Source organism: Nycticebus coucang, chromosome X (assembly GCF_027406575.1).
Source record: "Nycticebus coucang isolate mNycCou1 chromosome X, mNycCou1.pri, whole genome shotgun sequence".
Lineage (NCBI taxonomy): Eukaryota > Metazoa > Chordata > Mammalia > Primates > Lorisidae > Nycticebus > Nycticebus coucang.
In genome coordinates this window covers 145,975,907-145,994,478 of record NC_069804.1, presented here as the reverse complement: position 1 = coordinate 145,994,478, position 18,572 = coordinate 145,975,907, and positions in this window count along the sequence as shown.

Genomic DNA, 18,572 nt, shown 5'->3' with positions numbered 1-18,572 from the left:
GAATAGATAAGTAAAATCTCTAATAGTCTCAATCAAAAACAAAAAAATGGGAAATAACAACAGATACCACAGAGATACAAGAGATTCAATATGACTAGTATATGAAACTCTATGCCCACAAATTTGACAATGTGGAGGAGATAGACAATTATCTGGAATCACATCATCTCCTTAGACTTAACCAGGAAGAAATTGATCTCTCGAGCAGACCAATATCAAACACAGATTCAAGAAACAATGAAAAAACGTCCAACAACGACATAAGAAAGTGCCCTGGTCCAGATGGCTTCTCAGCAGAATTCTATCAAAACAACAAGGAAGAGCTTATCCCTATACTGCAGAACCTATTCCAAAACATTGAGAAGAAAGGAACCTTCTTCAACACATTCTATGAAGCAAACATCACCCTGATGCCAAAACCAGGAAAGGACTCAACTAAAAAGGATAACTACAGACCAATTTCACTAATGAATATTGAAGCAAAAAATACTCAATAAAATCTTAGCCAACAGATTTAAGCTACACACTAAAAAAAATTATACATCATGATCAAGTAGGCTTCATACCAAGGATGCAAAGCTGGTTTAACTTATGCAAATCTGTAACTATAATTCACCATATCAATAGAAGCAAAAACAAAGATCATATGATCCTCTCAATAGATGCAGAAAAGATTCGATAAAATTCAGCATGCTTTTCTAACAAGTTAAGAATATAGGCATTGGTGGTACATTTCTTAAACTGATTGAAGTCATCTGTGACAAACCCACAGCTATTGTCACAGTAAATGGAGTAAAAGTCAACACTTTTCCACACAGAACTGGAACCACCAAAGATGTCCTCTATCACCTCTACTATTCAATATAGTACTTGAAGTTCTACCCAATGAAATCAGGCAAGAGAAGAATATCAAGGGCATATTCCTTCTCTTTGCCAATTATATGATCTTATACTTAGAGAACCCCAGAGCCTCAACCACAATATACCTAACAAAAGAGGTTAGAATTTCTACAAAATAATTATGAAACCCTAAGAAAGAAATAGCTGAAGACATTAACAAATGGAAGAACATGCCATGTTCTTGGCTAAGAAGAATCAACATTGTTAGTAACTTTACACTACCCAAAATCTACAGATTCAACACAATCCTCATTAAAATACCAACATCATACTTTGAAGAACCAGAAAAAAATATTTCTTCATTTCATATGGAAAAAAAAAAACCCATATAGCCAAGGTAATTCTTAATAAAAATAAAGCCGGAGGCATCACTCTACCAGACTTCAGATTATATTACAAGTCCACAATAATCAAAACAGCATGGTGTTGGCACGAAAATAGAGACATAGACTTATGAAACAAAATAGAAAACCAAGAGATGAAACCAGTCTCTTATAGCCATCTTATCTTTGATAAATCCAACAAAAGCGTATACTGGGGAAAATAATCCCTATTCAATAAATGGTGCTGGTAGAACAGGATAACCATATGTAAAAGCCTGAAATTGGACCTGCACCTTTCACCACTTACAGAAATTGATTCAAGATAGATAAAATATTTAAATCTAAGGCAGAAACTATAAAAATCCTAGAAGAAAATGTAGGGAAAATTCTTGAGCATTTCAGCCTTGGGAAAGATTTTATGAAGAAGACTTCAGTGGTCCTCATCATCCCTAATAAGAGAAATGTAAATCAAAACCACACTGCGATATCACCTAACCCCAGTGAAAATAGCCCACATCACAAAGTCCCAAAGTTGCAGTGTTGGTGCAAATGTGGAGAGAAGGGAACACTTTTACACTGTTGGTGGGACTGCAAACTAATGCAGCCTCTATGGAAAGAAGTATGGAGAATCCTCAAAGATCTCAAATTAGACTTCCCATTTTATCCTACAATCACATTACTAGGCATCTACCCAGAAGAAAAAAAAAATAATTTTATCATAAGGATATTAGCACTAGATTGTTTATTGGAGCCCAATTATAATTGGCAAGATGTGGAAACAGCCTAAAGGCCCATCAACCCAGGAATGGATTAACAAACTGTGGTATGTGTGTATCATGAAATAGTACGCAGCCATAAAATATATGAAGACTTTACATCTTTTGCATTAACCTGAATGAAGTTGAAACACATTCTTCTTAGTAAGTATCACAAGAATGGAAAAGCAAATACTAATATGAAGCCAGGAGATGATGTAATACATGCCTACATAGGAGAAAAACTCAATTTAATTCAAGTTGGGGGAAAGGGGATGAGGAAAAGGGGATGAGGAAAAGGGGATGAGGAAAGGGGGATGAGGAAGGGGAGAGAGAAGGAAGGGAGGGGATTGATGTGATCCCACTTAACAGACACATCGTAAGGGTATTGGCACACCCTTTGGGTGCAGGATACAATTACAAGAGGGACTCTACTTAATAAATGCAAATATTGTAACCTGATTTTTGTACCCTCAAATTAACCTGAAATAATTAAGGAAACTAAAAAAAAAAAAAAAAATGCAAATATTGTAACCCTCACATTAACCTGCAATTTAAATAAAGAAAATATAATCATATATATATTACATAGTTCATAATATCTACATAGCCATTCTATAAATACTAAACATTTATTTAGTCATACATTGGGGGAATAGGAATAACAGAAGAAGGAACATGAATCCAAAGTGGTGAGCACAGGTAGGAGGACGGCTGTTCTTATATATGTGCATCATGTTACAAGTTGAATTTTTAAACTGTGAGTCCATCTTGCTTTGATAAATATTTAAAATTAAAAATATCTTTCTGACACTATTTGAGAATTTATCTAGGTGGGAAACAATTATAAGAGGGAGTTTATCTAACAAAAGCAAACAGTGTAACCTAATTCTTTGTACCCTCAATGAACCTGACCCAATCAATTAAAAAAATTATCTAGGATACAATATCTTTTTTTTTTTTTTTTTTTTTTTTTTGGCCGGGGCTGGGTTTGAACCTGCCACCTCCAGCATATGGGACCGGCGCCCTACCCACTGAGCCACAGGTGCCGCCCAGGATACAATATCTCAAAAATTGAAAAGTAAAGGTGTGATTAAAAGAGGTTAAAATGCTTAGGTTGAATTCTGATCCAGTGATCAACCCTCAACGTTCATGTTATTGAAATTCTTCCAAGGCTAGATCTTCAATCTCATTGGGTTCTGGAGTCCAATTCATCTGATATGAGTTGACATTCTGTATCATGAGAAATCCACATATTCTTTCCCCAAGAACTGGGGAAGCTAGTAAGTTATGACTACCGTTTGTAACCAGGTAGTCCAAGGTCAGTTTCATTAAAGGAAAATGAGTAATGTGGTAAGTTACCAGTTTAAACTCCCTTAATATGAAACCCTGCCTACTCACTTGCTTAGTTATGTTTTTACATACATACATATATATATATATGCATGCTTTCACAGATAAGTTATGGAAAAATATATCCCTTTGTATTCCATAAACGACAAAGGAAGTTGTAATTATATTTATCCATGGATACATTATTTTCTCCTTGGGAGAAAGCAATAAACAGAGGGTAGAATACTTTCCCTAGCTAGAATTATCATCTAATTCTAAACCCTGCAGAAGTTTAGCTCCAGATTGCAAACAAAATTGCTCTTTTATAATCATCAAATGAGTAATGCAAGCTGTGGGGTTCAAGACAGTGGGGACAATTGAAGATTCATACCTTCAGAAAGAAGACAAGAAATATGACTAATCATCAGGATATTTATGAGCATAACATTTGATAGAGAATAAAAAGTGTAACTTTTAAATTAATATTTTAAGTTAAAATGATAGATTTAGATAAACATCTTTACGATTTCCTGATGTAATTGATTTCCTGATTAGCTAGCTAATTCTAGTCCTGATCATATTAGAGGTCATTTACTGTATTGTTTACTCCTGAATTTGCCATTCCAATTGCTTCACTCCACCTCATCTCAGACACAGAAACACACAGAGTAAATTACTGGCCTAGGCTCGCACATCATGCTATATGTTTTCATATCTGGGGGTAACCTGTCCTGCCTAATTGCACTATGAACTTCCTCCTAGCCTCTGTGCCTGCCTCAATCCAGATAGACCAGTCTAACTTCAGATCCTGTCTTTCCTTCTTGTTTTGACGTTAGACCAGCCTAACTTCAGATCAGTCTGCCCCTTCTTGTTTTAAGATCCGATACTAATTCTGACCTCTGGAGTATTACAGAATATGTCAACCAGCCCTTCAGAATATGTCAACCAGCCCTTCAAACTTTTGAAAAGAGTAAAGCTCCTACTCACAATATTTTCAACTTATTTTCATGTGCAATTTCATTATGAAAAAGCTGTATTTAACTTGGCTTTCTCTCTAAATGTAAGTAGTTACTGGATTCATTTTAGCAAAAAGCCATTACAGCAAAATTACTCTCAGTTTGTCATGGGCTTGTACCTCCACTGCAGTGATAATCAGACTTTAATGTATATAATTTCCAACGGGGTAGAACAAAAGGTGTGTTACTGAGCCCCATCCTCCCAATCTAAGAGCTTCTGAGTCAGTAAGTGGAGTCTAAGAATCTGTGCTTTATATAAGCGCTAAGGTGATTCTAATGACAGGAATGCTACAGACAGCACTTTAAAATACCATGCTTTATTAGCTTGTGAGTAAAGCCCACGTGGATCCTCTCATGTAACAGGAACACAAATTCTCCTTCCAATGCTGCATCAGGAAGCCTGTTTCCTCTCACTAATGGCATTAAATTCAAAGAGAAAAAAAAAAAATCAAGAGCTGAACTCCTAGCATTGTCCTTTTAAAGATTATCATCATCATTCTAGAAAGGAATGTTTGCTTGCTTCCCACCCAAAGAAAAGGTTCTGTTTGCTGTGAGAGTAAAAGGTGTTATGATTGTGAAATTTTTTTTTCACCAAATTCTAGTCCTTTCTCATGGCTTTAGATAATGCTCTCTCTTAGGTATTTATACAGCACTTCAAAATTCTGAGGAGGTGCTTTCAGTGTAAGCTAATGCCAGCATTGTTTGGAGAACAAACAGAATCAAGAATTATAGCTGTTCAAGGAGACAGAACAGTGGCCTCCCAGCAATAGGACTTGCATTTGCTACAGCAACTGAGTCAACCCAGAGCACAGACTACTCAGTTCCTAAATGTATGGAAAGTAAATTATTTTTCAATCACAAAGACCAAAACCTGGCTCAAACATCCCTCTGGGATGCTCTCCCTACACTCGGTACCAGGCCCCATAAGACCCCAGGTAACAGCAGAAATATGAGTATTCAATTTCAGCTCTGACACTTGACCAAGACCGTTAGCAAATCATTTCACTATTCTGAGTTTCAGGAATTAGGATATCAATAGAATATCAACTGTCACTAAAACCCATAACCTGCTTGCTGCTCTATTAGGATATATTTACCTCAAAAGATGGTTATGAAAATTTAGTTTAATTTATGAAAAATATGTAGCACAGTACTTGGCAGTAAACCACTGAAACATTCATTTTTCATCCCTACCATGTAACTTGTTCTGGAGTCCCTTAATAGCAGTAAGAGTCCAGCAACCATTTAGCTAAGGGCAGCATTCATTTTTCAATGGACTCTATATGCCATTTAATATGGTAGATTTTATGGGCTAGCAGTTATTGTAATAGTTGAGTTGTAGTAATCAGTTCTCACTGTGATAGAGCGGCAATAAGGTGATGGGTTTTATTGCCAGTTGAGAATATTTCTTCTTCTCCAAATCCCAATTTATTTATTTTTATAGTATTTTAATGACATTTAAAGAGTAGATAGAGCAAAATCTGGATTTACATAACATATCAATTAAGGCAAGGGTTTTAAGAGGTACAAAAGAGATTATGCAGTTTTCTGAAAACCTGATGAATGCTATAAACCTCTTCCCTGGAGAAAAATATACATACAGACCATATTTTATATTCACCGTTTGTGAAAGTTCAAAGACTCCCCACAGACCAGCAATGAAACCCAGGCTAAGAAGTGCTGATAGGAGTATCATCACTTACTCACCACTTTTTCTGCTAGTAAACTAGGGATCTGAGGCCACACCTGAGCCCCCACCTAACCCTGAGAATAGCATGGGAACGTCTTCTCTACGAAGGCTCTTAAAATTGCACTGAAACCTAATGTAGGAGCCTTTAACAAACACTTGGGTCCTCAAGAGGACTACATATAACATATGTTTAGGCAATGATGGAATTGTCATGGTGATGTAATTAGGAACTCAATTTTACAGGGGTTTAGCAAATGTTTTCCAGTTTCTATAAGTTAGGCAAAGACAGAAGGCATGGTGAAGGGAATAGTACAAGGAAAGCAAAGTTTTTTCTCCAAAGGCCCCATTCAAATTTTAGGAGTCATATAATTCATACTGCTCTAATCATACTGCAACTACTCTTGGAAACGCTTCTGCTCCACTGTTAAGACCTTCCCCATTTTTCTTTTTTTAAATGGGGATCTCAGATATCAACTTGCCAGTGTTCTGATAGGGCGCCAGCCCCATATGCCGAGGGTGGCGGGTTCAAACCCAGCCCCAGCCAAACTGCAACCAAAAAATAGCCGGGCGTTGTGGCAGGGGCCTGTAGTCCCAGCTGCTCGGGAGGCTGAGGCAAGAGAATCGCGTAAGCCCAAGAGTTAAGAGGTTGCTGTGAGCCGTGTGACGCCATGGCACTCTACCCGAGGGCGGTACAGTGAGACTCTGTCTCTACAAAAAAAAAAAGAGTTAAGCAACGAGAGATCTGTTTTTCATGTGACAAGCAGTTGTGGGAGGCAAGAATGAAACAGGCTACATACAGTAAATAACAGGAATTAGACATCAGGCAAAAAAGCAACTGGCAAACTTTGTTCAATTAGCATCTATTATTACATGTTTTACGCTTTTAGCGTAGGCATGACATAGTTATTCATAACCCACTGCCTCCTACAAAAAGGGAGCTATGTTTTAAAGGTTGGAATGTAGTATCATTGAGATATAAAGATGTTGCAATATTGGCCTTCCTTCAACAAAATGTGAATTCAGAGTTATTTCTCCATGAGAATCATCTCCACACTTTCTCAACTTTTGTGATTAAAGATTGGCTTTTGAGAGCAACTTGGTCAAGTCAGTAGTACAAGCTGTGGCCAAAGACTAAAACATGGAGTTCACATGTATTACACATGCGGTTAAATTTATGCCTTTCATTTCATTAACACAAATTGTTTCCCTCATTAGCCCCATCTAATGAATTACCAAATGCAAATACAGAACTTGTTATTTTTTCTAGAAAGATATAATACACAAGGATAAAATTAAGGAGGTAAATTGTAAATTGAAAATATATATATATTTTAATCAATGGGTAAATAGTGAAGTTAAGAAAAAGGACATATTGAAAGAGAACCTTAAAAATGGAAAATAGAATTCATTCTGTTCTAATATTCAACATAGGAAAGCATTTTTGCCTTCAGCAATGAGGACGAATGAAGATACCCAAGTGGCAGTTATGTCACATATTCACAAGATTTAAAGGGTAAATACAAATTAGCCGTCAAAAGGGAGGTGTTGGGTTTTAAAGTTCTCGGGGGGTGTGCCTGCATTTTCTGCTCTTATCTGGCTATATTGTTTTCCAAAAATGCATCATCTTGTCCCACAGCTCTAAATACCATGCACGATACCCCAAAAGTTGGCCCTAAATGTATGAGAAAATGTGCCCTGACCACCCCCACCAAGAAGTTTCCACTTAAACCTGTTTTCTGCATACCCTGACCTTTAGCATAAACTTGTTTTCTGTCTAAGAGACTTGAAGAGTCACGAGAACAGCATGTAAGATGTACACGTGCAGGAAGCCAGAAAGCTGGCCTCCAGGAGACAGAGAGTACATGATGCATCACACTACCAGGTCAAAGGGTTCTGGTAAACATTCTCTAGCCTCCAAAGGTCACTTGATGTCAGAGGCAAGAATTTGCTTATGGTCTGCGGCTTTACAAGGATAAGTTGGAGACATATTGTCTGCTATTTTTCATGTCCCTCCTTTTACTGATTTTTTGATAAGTAATTTTTTTCCAAATTAATATGAGGGTACAATATTTAGGTTACATTGTTCTCACTTCCAGGGTAAAGTTCCATTTGTAGAAGAGCCCTTCACCCAGGGGGCATGTTATACATGCTCACAATGTGCACATTAGGTAAGATCCCCCCTCATGTCCTCCCTCCTTCTGCCAAACGTTCTGCCCCTCCCCTCTCCCGCTTCCTTCTACCCTTAAACTAGACTATATTAGTATTATTCTTATGAGCATGTAATTGTGTATATATTGATTTCATATTAGTATGGAGTACATTAGATATTTATTTTTCCATTCTTGCTAAGTAATTTTAACCACTTTTTCCTATTTTATGATAATAAATACTGACTTGAGGTTAGCTTGGCAGGCCTCCATCAGAGCTCCTCAGTCCTCTATACACATAATCTATGTCGGGTCTCTTCATCATGCCAAACTCCTTTACCTAAAGTCACCATACATGGAGGAAAACAGGAAATTGTAGCTAAATGTACCTTTATTTACAAAATATTCATTACAAAATTTTACAAAGAGGTGATCAACATGTACGGAATATTTTGTTAACATTTTGCAAAATTGCATAATGAATATTTTTTAAATAAGGGTACAATTAGCTGTATTTCCCAACTTCCTTTATGCATGGTAATGTTAGGGCTGACTTTCAAGACACACTGTATACACCAATTATTCTCAAATTTCTTTCTCTGGCCCTGATTTTCTTCAGATTTGTATGCTTGACTACCTACTTAATTATAATTCCCAAGGTAAAAAATAAACTAAAATAATAAAATTGATAAAATGTAAAATAAAATAAGATAAGGATGAACATGGCATCAAAATGGTATAATATGAAGAAAACACAAAGAAAAATTGGAGGAATTAAAGAGCAAAAATGATATAAGCAATATAGAAAACAAGAAAATGACAGAAATGAACTTTTCCATATCAATAATCATTTAATTATAAATGGGTTACACTCACCAGTTAAAACACATTGATTTGTAGTATGGTTTAAGAAAAATTATTCAATCACATGTTCTCACTCACATGTGGAAGCTGAAAGTTGATTTTACGGAGGTAAAAAGTAGAATGATAGTTACCAGAGGCTAGAAAAAGGGGAGAGATGAACAGAGGTTGATTAATGTGTGCAAATGCACAGTTGAACAGGAGTAAGTTCTGGTGGTCAGTGGCATAGTAGAGTGACTATACTAGATGGCAATTTATTATATATTTCAAAACAGCTATAAACAAAACAGCTGTAAGAGAATATTTGAAAGGATCCTAACACAGAGAAATTATGACTGTTTGACATGATAGATATCCTAAAGTCCCTGATTTGATCATTACACCTTGTGTGCATTTATTAAAATATCATATATACCTCATATTCACAATTATATATCAATTTTTTAAATTTTAAAAATAAAAATACTCAAAGTGATTCATCATATGCTGTCTATGTAGCATTTTGTCTAGAATGAGTTCACAAACTTCACGTCAGACCTCATGTGACAACAGCATTGATGGCCATTTCAGAAAAAGAGGTCCAAAACTTCTTTGAGGGGCAGAGTAGCCAAGGGAAATACCTTGAAGGTGACCATAGTGATATTCAGCAATGCGGTACATAGCACTTTTTCTAGGAAGAATTCATGAACTTAACTGTCCAGCCTCATATGCATAAAAGACAAATACATGAAGTGATTACTGAAAAAATTAAAAAGAGAAACATGTAGTTCTACAGTAATTCTTGGAGACTTCAATACTTTATATTCAATAATGTATAGAACTTTTAGACAAAAAAAATCAATAAGATGTAAAAACTCTATAAACCAAATACACCCGAAGTTAGTTTTATCAAAGGGCTACTGAAACAACCTGCTACAATTCTAAGACTAGTTTTACTTATGTCCATCACTCACCAGAGTTTGCCAGCTCCCTAAAATCTTACTAGTGCCAATGAAATATGAAGAACAACACACAACATTTATTGATAAAACCTCTTACCTTTACTTGTTCTTCAGATATACCAAAGAAAACCCAGTCTGCAGGTATGCCCTTAATTGTGTTCCTTTTTCCCCCAAATAAAATGTTTTAATTTCAGATACTTGTCTCTGTATTTTATTTTGACACACTAGGTGTCAGAAGTGGGGTCCAAAACTGACTCACCATGGAGAAAGTTGCTGGCCTTTGGAATTCTAGCATAAGGTAGCCATACCAGGAACCTTTAACCCACCATACCTCTCTTCCATGTGCTGCTTCTTTTCCCTTGATGAGTCTCTCTTCGACTGAACTCCCTATTTGGTAAAAGTTCCATTTTATTTAAGACTTGGGTGAGAAAAATATCACCAAACATTCACTGACTGCATTAAAAAACACAAGCCATCCATTTTCTGTCTGCAGGAAACACATATGGCTTCAAAAGACAAATTAAAACTCCGAGTCAAGGGTGGAAGACAATTTTTCAGGCAAATGGAATTCAGAAGAAAAGAGGAGTTGCAATCTTATTTTCAGATACATATGGATTTAAAGCAACTAAAGTCAAAAAAGACAAAGATGGTCACTTTGTATTGGTCAAGGGAAAAATACAACAACAAGATGTTTCAATTCTAAATATTTATGCACCCAATTTAAATGCTCCCAGATTCTTGAAATAGACCTTACTCAGTCTGAGCAATATGATATCTGGTAATACCATAACAACAGGGGACCTTAACACTCCTCTTACAGAGCTGGATAGATCCTCTAAACAGAAATTAAACAAAGATATAAGAGATTAAAATGAGACCCTAGAACAACTGTGCTTGATAGACACATACAGAACACTCCATCCCAAAGATAAAGAATATACATTCTCATCACCCCATGGAACATTCTCCAAAATTGATTGTATCCTATGCCACAAAATAAACCTCAACAGAAACAAAAGAATTGAAATTTTACCTTGTATCTTCTCAGACCATAAGACACTAAAGGTGAAACTCAACTCTATCAAAAACGTTCCAACCCACACAAAGGCATGGAAATTAACAGATGGGTGCAGGAAGAAATAAAACAGGAAATCATTAACTTCCTTGAGCATAACAATGAAGACACAAGCTACCAAAACCTGTGGGATACTACAAAAGCAGTTTTGAGAGGAAAATTCATCGCTTTAGATGGCTATATTCGAAAAACAGAAAGAGAGCGCATCAACAAACTCACAAGCCATCTTACAGACTTGGAAAAAGAACAATCTAAGCCGAAACCCAGTAGAAGAAAAGAAATATCCAAAATCAAATCAGAGATCAATGAAATTGAAAACAAAAGAATCATTCAGAAAAATTAATGAAACAAGAAGTTGGTTTTTGAAAAAATAAACAAAATAGATAAAACTTTGGCCAGAATAAGTAGAAATAGAAAAGTAAAATCTCTAGTAACCTCAATCAGAAATGATAAAGGGGAAATAACAACTGATGCCACAGAGATACAAGAGATCATCTCTGAATACTACCAGAAACTCTATGCCCAAAAATTTGACAATGTGAAGGAAATGGATCAATATTTGGAATCACACCCTCTCCCTAAACTTAGCCAGGAAGAAATAGAGCTCCTGAACAGACCAATTTCAAGCACTGAGATTAAAGAAACAATAAAAATGCTTCCAACAAAAAAATGCCCTACTCTAAATGGCTTCACACCAGAATTCTATCAAATCTTCAAGGAAGAGCTTATTCCTGTACTGCAGAAATTATTCCAAAAAATTGAGGAGGAAGGAATCTTCCCCAACATGTTCCATGAAGCAAACGTCACCCTGATACCAAAACCGGGAAAAGACCCAACTAAAAAAGAGAATTTCAGACCAATTTTATTAATAAATACGGATGCAAAAATTCTCAACAAAATCCTAGCCAATAGATTACAGCTTATCATCAAAAAAGTCATACATCATGACCAAGTAGGTTTCATCCCAGGGATGCAAGACTGGTTTAACATATGCAGGTCCATAAATGTTATTCACCATATTAACAGAGGCAAAAATAAAGATAATATGATCCTCTCAACAGATGCAGAAAAAGCATTTGATAAAATCCAGCATCCTTTTCTAACTAGAACACTGAAGAGTATAGGCATAGGTGGCACATTTCTAAAACTGATTGAAGCTATCTATGACAAACCCACAGCTAATATTTTACTGAATGGAGTTAAATTGAAAGCTTTTCCTCTTAGCACTGGAACTAGACAAGGCTGTCCTCTGTCACCTTTACTACTGAACATAGTGCTGGAAGTTCTAGCCAATACAATTAGGCAAGACAAAGAAATAAAGGGAATCCAAATGGGAGCAGAGGAGATCAAACTCTCCCTCTTTGCTAATGACATGATCTTATACTTAAGAGAATCCCAAAGACTCAATGACAATACTCTTGGAAGTCATCAAAAAATACAGTAATGTCTCAGGATATAAAATCCATGTTCACAAGTCAGTTGCCTTTGTATACACCAGTAACAGTCAAGATGAGAAGCTAATTAAGGACACAACTCCCCTCACCATAGCTTCAAAGAAAATGAAATACCTAGAAATATACCTAACAAAGGAGGTGAAGGACCTCTATAAAGAAAATTATGAAATCCTCAGAAAGGAAATAGCAGAGGACTTTAACAAATGGAAGAACATATCATGCTCACAGCTGGGAAGAATCAACATTGTTAAAATGTCTATACTTCCCAAAGCAATCTACCTATTCAATGTCATTCCTATTAAAATACCAACTTCATGGGCAGCACCTGTGGCTCAGTGAGTAGGGCGCTGGCCCCATATGCCGAGGGTGGCGGGTTCAAACCCAGCCCTGGCCAAACTGCAACAACAACAAAAAAAAAAAAAATAGCCGGGCGTTGTGGCGGGCACCTGTAGTCCCAGCTGCTCTGGAGGCTGAGGCAAGAGAATCGCGTAAGCCAAGAGTTGGAGTTTGCTGTGAGCCGTGTGACGCCACGGCACTCTACCCAAGGGCCATAAAGTGAGACTCTGTCTCTACAAAAAAAAATAAATAAAATAAAAAAAAAAATACCAACTTCATACTTTCAAAATTTGGAAAAAAATGATTCTGCATTTTGTATGGAACCAGGAAAAACCCCGTATAGCTAAGGCAGTTCTTAGTAATAAAAATAAAGCTGGGGGCATCACCATACCAGATTTTGGGCTGTACTACGAAGTCATAGTGCTCAAGACAGCATGGTACTGGCACAAAAATAGAGACATGGAAACTTGGAATCAAATAGAAAACCTGGAAATGAAACTAACATCTTATAACTACCTAATCTTTGATAAATCAAACAAGAACACACCTTGGGGGAAAGACTCCCTATTCAATAAATGGTGTTGGGAGAACTGGATATTCACATGTAAAAGACTGAAACTGGACCCACACCTTTCTCCCCTCACAAAAATTGATTCAAGGTGGATAAAGGACTTAAATTTAAGGCATGAAACAATAAAAATCCTCAAAGAAAACATAGGAAAAACACTGGAAGATATTGGCCTGGGCAAAGACTTCATGAAGAAGACTGCCATGGCAATTGCAACAACAACAAAAATAAACAAATGGGACTTAATGAAACTGAAAAGCTTCTGTACAGCTAAGGAGATATCAAAGCAAATAGACAATCTACACAATGGGAAAGGATATTTGTGTACTTTGAATCAGAAAAATGCTTAATAAACAGGATCTATAGAGAACTCAAATTAATCCACATGAAAAAAGCCAACAATCCCATATATCAATGGGCAAGAGACATGAATAGAAACTTCTCTAGAGAAGACAGGTGAATGGATAATAAATATATGAAAAAATGTTCATCATCCCTATCAGAGAAATGCAAATCAAAACTACCCTGAGATACATCTAACCTCAGCAAGAATGGCCCGCATCACAAAATCTCAAAACTGCAGATGCTGGCGTGGATGTGGAGAGAAGGGAACACTTTTACACTGCTGGTGGGACTGCAAACTAATATAACCTTTTTGGAAGGAAGTATGGAGAAACCTCAAAGCACTCAAGCTAGACCTCCCATTCGATCCTGCAATCCCATTACTGGGCATCTACCCAGAAGGAAAAAAGTAATTTTATCATAAGGACACTTGCACTAGACTGTTTATTGCAGCTCAATTTACAGTCACCAAAATGTGGAAACAGCCTAAATGCCCACCAACCCAGGAATGGATTAACAAGCTGTGCTATATGTACACCATGGAATACTATTCAGCCATTAAAAAAAATGGAGATTTACATCCTTGTATTAACTTGGATGGAAGTGGAAGACATTATTCTTAGTAAAGCATCACAATAATGGAGAAGCATAAATCCTAGGTACTCAATTTTGAAATGAGGACAATTAATGACAATGAAGGTTGTAGTGGGGGTGGGGGAAGGGGAGAGCAGAGAGAGAAGGAAGGAGGGAGGGGTGGAGAAAGGAAGAGCAGAGAGAGGGAAGGAGGGAGTGGGTGGGGCCTTGGTGTGTGCCACACCTTTTGGGGGCAGGACTCGATTGCAAGAGAGACTTTGCCTAACAAATGCAATCAGTGTAATCTGGTTTATTGTACTCTCAATGAATCCCCATCAATTAAAAAAAAAAAAAAAAAAAAAAAAAGAAAGAAAGACAAAAAGTTCAGAATAGGCTACGCTATTCAGGACAGTGACTAGCCTTGGAAGGATATATGGGGTGCCCTGATGTGGGTGCTGTTTATACAGGTTCATCTACCTTGTAAAAAGTCACCAGCCTACATACTTATAATTTATATACTTTTCTGAATAATATGTAGGATGCTATAAAAGTTGAGATAAAAAAATTTAAGATCATTTCAAAAAACAGATCATGCCAACTCTTATAGACAATAGAAAAAGAAATCCTTCAAATTTATTCTACTACATCTGGATATACCTGATATTAAAACTGGAAAAATATATTATAAAGGAAAATTACAGACATATTTCACTTATAAATGTAGATGCAATATCCTAAACATATTAAGTTGAATTAAAAGTTATTGTTCAAATAATGTACTTTAGTCAAAATTAAATCCAACTTATGTGAGAATTACTATTTTCTTTCTTTTCCTTTCCCCCACCCCGTCCCTCCTTCTGTCTGTCTCTGCTCTCCCCTTCGCCCACCATGTCATTAACTGTCCTCATATCAAAGTTGAATACATAGGATTCATTTTTCTCCATTCCTGTGATACTTATCTAAGAATAATGTGTTCCACCTCCATCCAGGTTAATACAAATGCCTCAAAATATCCATTTTTTAAAATGGCTGAATAGTATTCCATGGTATACATATACCACAGCTTGTCAATCCATTCCTGGGTTGAGGGGCATTTAGGCTGTTTCCACATTTTGGCAATTGTAAATTGAGCTGCGATAAACAGTCTAGTACAAGTGTCTGTATAATAAAAGGTTTTTTTTTTTTCCTTCTGGATAGATGCCCAGTGAAGGGATTCAAGAATCAAATGGGAGGTCTAGGTTGAGTTCTTTGAGGTTTCTCCATATTTCCTTCCAAAAAGGTTGTATTTGTTTGCAGTCCCACCAGTGTAAAAGTGTTCCTTTCTCTCCGCATCCACACCAGCATCTGCAGTTTTGAGACTTTGTGATATGGGCCATTCTCGCTGGGGTTAGATGATATCTCAGGGTGGTTTTAATTTGCATTTCTCTAATAATTAGGGATGATGAGCATTTTTTCATATGTTTGCTAGGTATTCATCTGTCTTCTTTAGAGAAGGTTCTGTTCATCTCTCTTCCCCATTGATGTATGGGATTGTTGGCTTTTTTCATGTGCATTAATTCAAGTTTTCTATAGATCTAATTATTAAGCTTTTGTCTGATTCAAAATATGAAAATATCCTTTCCCATTGTGTAGGTTGTCTATTTCCTTTGGTTGTTGTCTCCTTACCTGTACAGAAGCTTTTCAGTTTCATTAAGTCCCATCTGTTTGTTCTTGTTATCGTTGCAATTGCCATGGCAGTCTTCTTCATGAAGTCTTTCCCCAGGCCGATATCTTCTAGTGTTTTTCTTATGCTTTAAGGATTTTTATCATTTCATGCATTTAAATTTGAGTCTATTATCCATCTTGAATCAATTTTTGTGAGGGGAGAAAGGTGCCGGTCCAGTTTCAGTCTTACGTGTGGATATCCAGTTCTCCCACCACCATTTATTGACTAGGGAGTCTTTCCCCCAGTGTACATTCTTGTTTGGTTTATCGAAGATTAGGTGGTTGTAAGTTGTTGGATTCATTTCCTGGTTTTATATTCAATTCCAGATGTCTATGTCTCTATTTTTGTGCCAGTACCATGCTGTTTTGACCACTGTAGCCTTGTAGTACAGCCTCAAATCTTGTATGATGATGCCTCCGGCTTTGTTTTTATTACTAAGAACTGCCTTAGCTATACGGGGTTTTTTCCTGGTTCCATATAAAATGCAGAATCATTTTTTCCATGTCTTGAAAATATGATGTTGGTATTTTAATAGGGATGGCATTGAATTGGTAGATTGCTTTGGGAAGTATAGACATTTTAACAATGTTGATTCTTCCCAGCTGTGAGCATGGTATGTTCTTCCATTTGTTAATATCTTCTGCTAATTCCTTTCTTAGGGTTTCATAATGTTCTTTATAGAGGTATATTCTTCGGTATTTCATTTACTTGGGGCTATGGTGAAGGGAGTTGTGTCCTTAATTAGCCTCTCATCTTGGCTGTTATTGGCATTTACAAAGGCAACTGACTTCTGGACATTGATTTAATATCCTGAGACATTACTGCATTTTTTGATGACTTCCAGGAATCTTGTGGTTGAGTCTTTTGATATAAGATCATATTGTCAGTAAAGAGGGAGAGTTTGACCTCCTCTTCTCCCATTTGGATACCTTTTTTCTCCTTGTCTTGCCTAATTGTATTAGCTAAGACTTCAGCACTATGTTGAATAGTAATGGTGACATAGGATATCCTTGTCTGGTTCCAGTCCTAGGTGGAAAAGCTTTCAGTTTTACTCCATTCAGTAAAATATTAGCTGTGGGTTTGTCATAGATAGCTTCAATCAGTTTTAGAAATGTGCCACCTATGTCTAAACTCTTCAATATTCTAATTAGAAAAAGTTGCTGGATTTTATTGACTGCTTTTTCTGCATCTATTGAGAGGACCATATAGTCTTCATTTTTGCTTCTGTTGATATGGTAAATAACGTTTATGGACTTGAATATATAAAATCAGCCTTGCATCCCTGGGATGAAACCTACTTGATCGTGATGTATGATTTTTTTGATATTAAACTGTAATCTATTGGCTAGGATTTTGTTGAGAATTTTTGCATCTATATTCATTAGTGAAAGTGGTCTGAAGTTCTTTTTAGTGGGTCTTTTCCTGGTTTTGGTATCAGGGTGATGTTTGCTACATAAAACGTGTTGGGGAAGATTCCTTCCTCCTCAGTTTTTTGGAGTAATTTCTGCAATAGAGGAATAAGCCCTTCTTTGAAGGTTTGATAGAATTCTGGTGAGAAGCCATCCAGACCAGGGCATTTTATTGTTGGGAGATTTTTTATTGTTTCTTTAATCTCAGTGCTTGAAATTGGTCTGTTCAGGAGCTCTATTTCTTCCTGGCTTAGTCTAGGGAGAGGGTGTGATTCCAAATATTGATCCATTTCCTTCACATTGTCAAATTTCTGGGCATAGAGTTTCTGGTAGTATTCAGAGATGATCTCTTGTATCTCCGTGGCATCAGTTATTTTCCCTTTATCATTTCTGATTGAGGTTACGAGAGATTTTACTTTTCTATTTCTAGTTAGTCTAGCTAAAAGTTTATCTGTTTTATTTATTTTTTCAAGAAATCAACTCGTTTCATTAATTTTCTGAATGATTCTTTGGTTTACAATTTCATTAATCTCTGATTTAATTTTCACTATTTCTTATCTTCTGCTGGGTTTAGGCTTAGATTATTCTTTTTCCAATTCCAGAAGTCTCTCACTGACTCCCTGTGTCCCCAAAGGGAGGTCTCTGGGAAGATCCCACCAGCCAGAGATGTCTGTAGTCTTCTTTCCCCAATCTCATTGCACCTAGTTACACAGAAGCTGTTACTTTGCTGCCCACTAGTTCCTCTTTAAATGTTTGGTAGAATTCTGATGCCAAGCCATCTGGTCCCAGACTTTTCTTTTTTGGGAGATTTTGTATAGTTGATGCTATTTCAGTGCTTGATATAGGTCTATTCAAAATTTCTAAATCTTTATGGCTGAGTCTAGTAAGGTGTCATGCTTCCAGGTAATTGGTCCATTTTCTTCAGATTTTCACATTTCTGAGAATAGAGTTTTTTGTAGTAATCATTGAGGATTTTTTTGAATTTCTGAAGTGTCCACTGTTATTTCTCCTTTATCATTTCTGATTGATGATATTGGAGATTTTTCTTTTCTGTTTCTGGTTAAGTTAGCCAAAGGTTTATCAATTTTGTTAATCTTTTCAAAAACCCAACTTTTTTTGTTGTTGATTTTTTGAATGACTTTCGT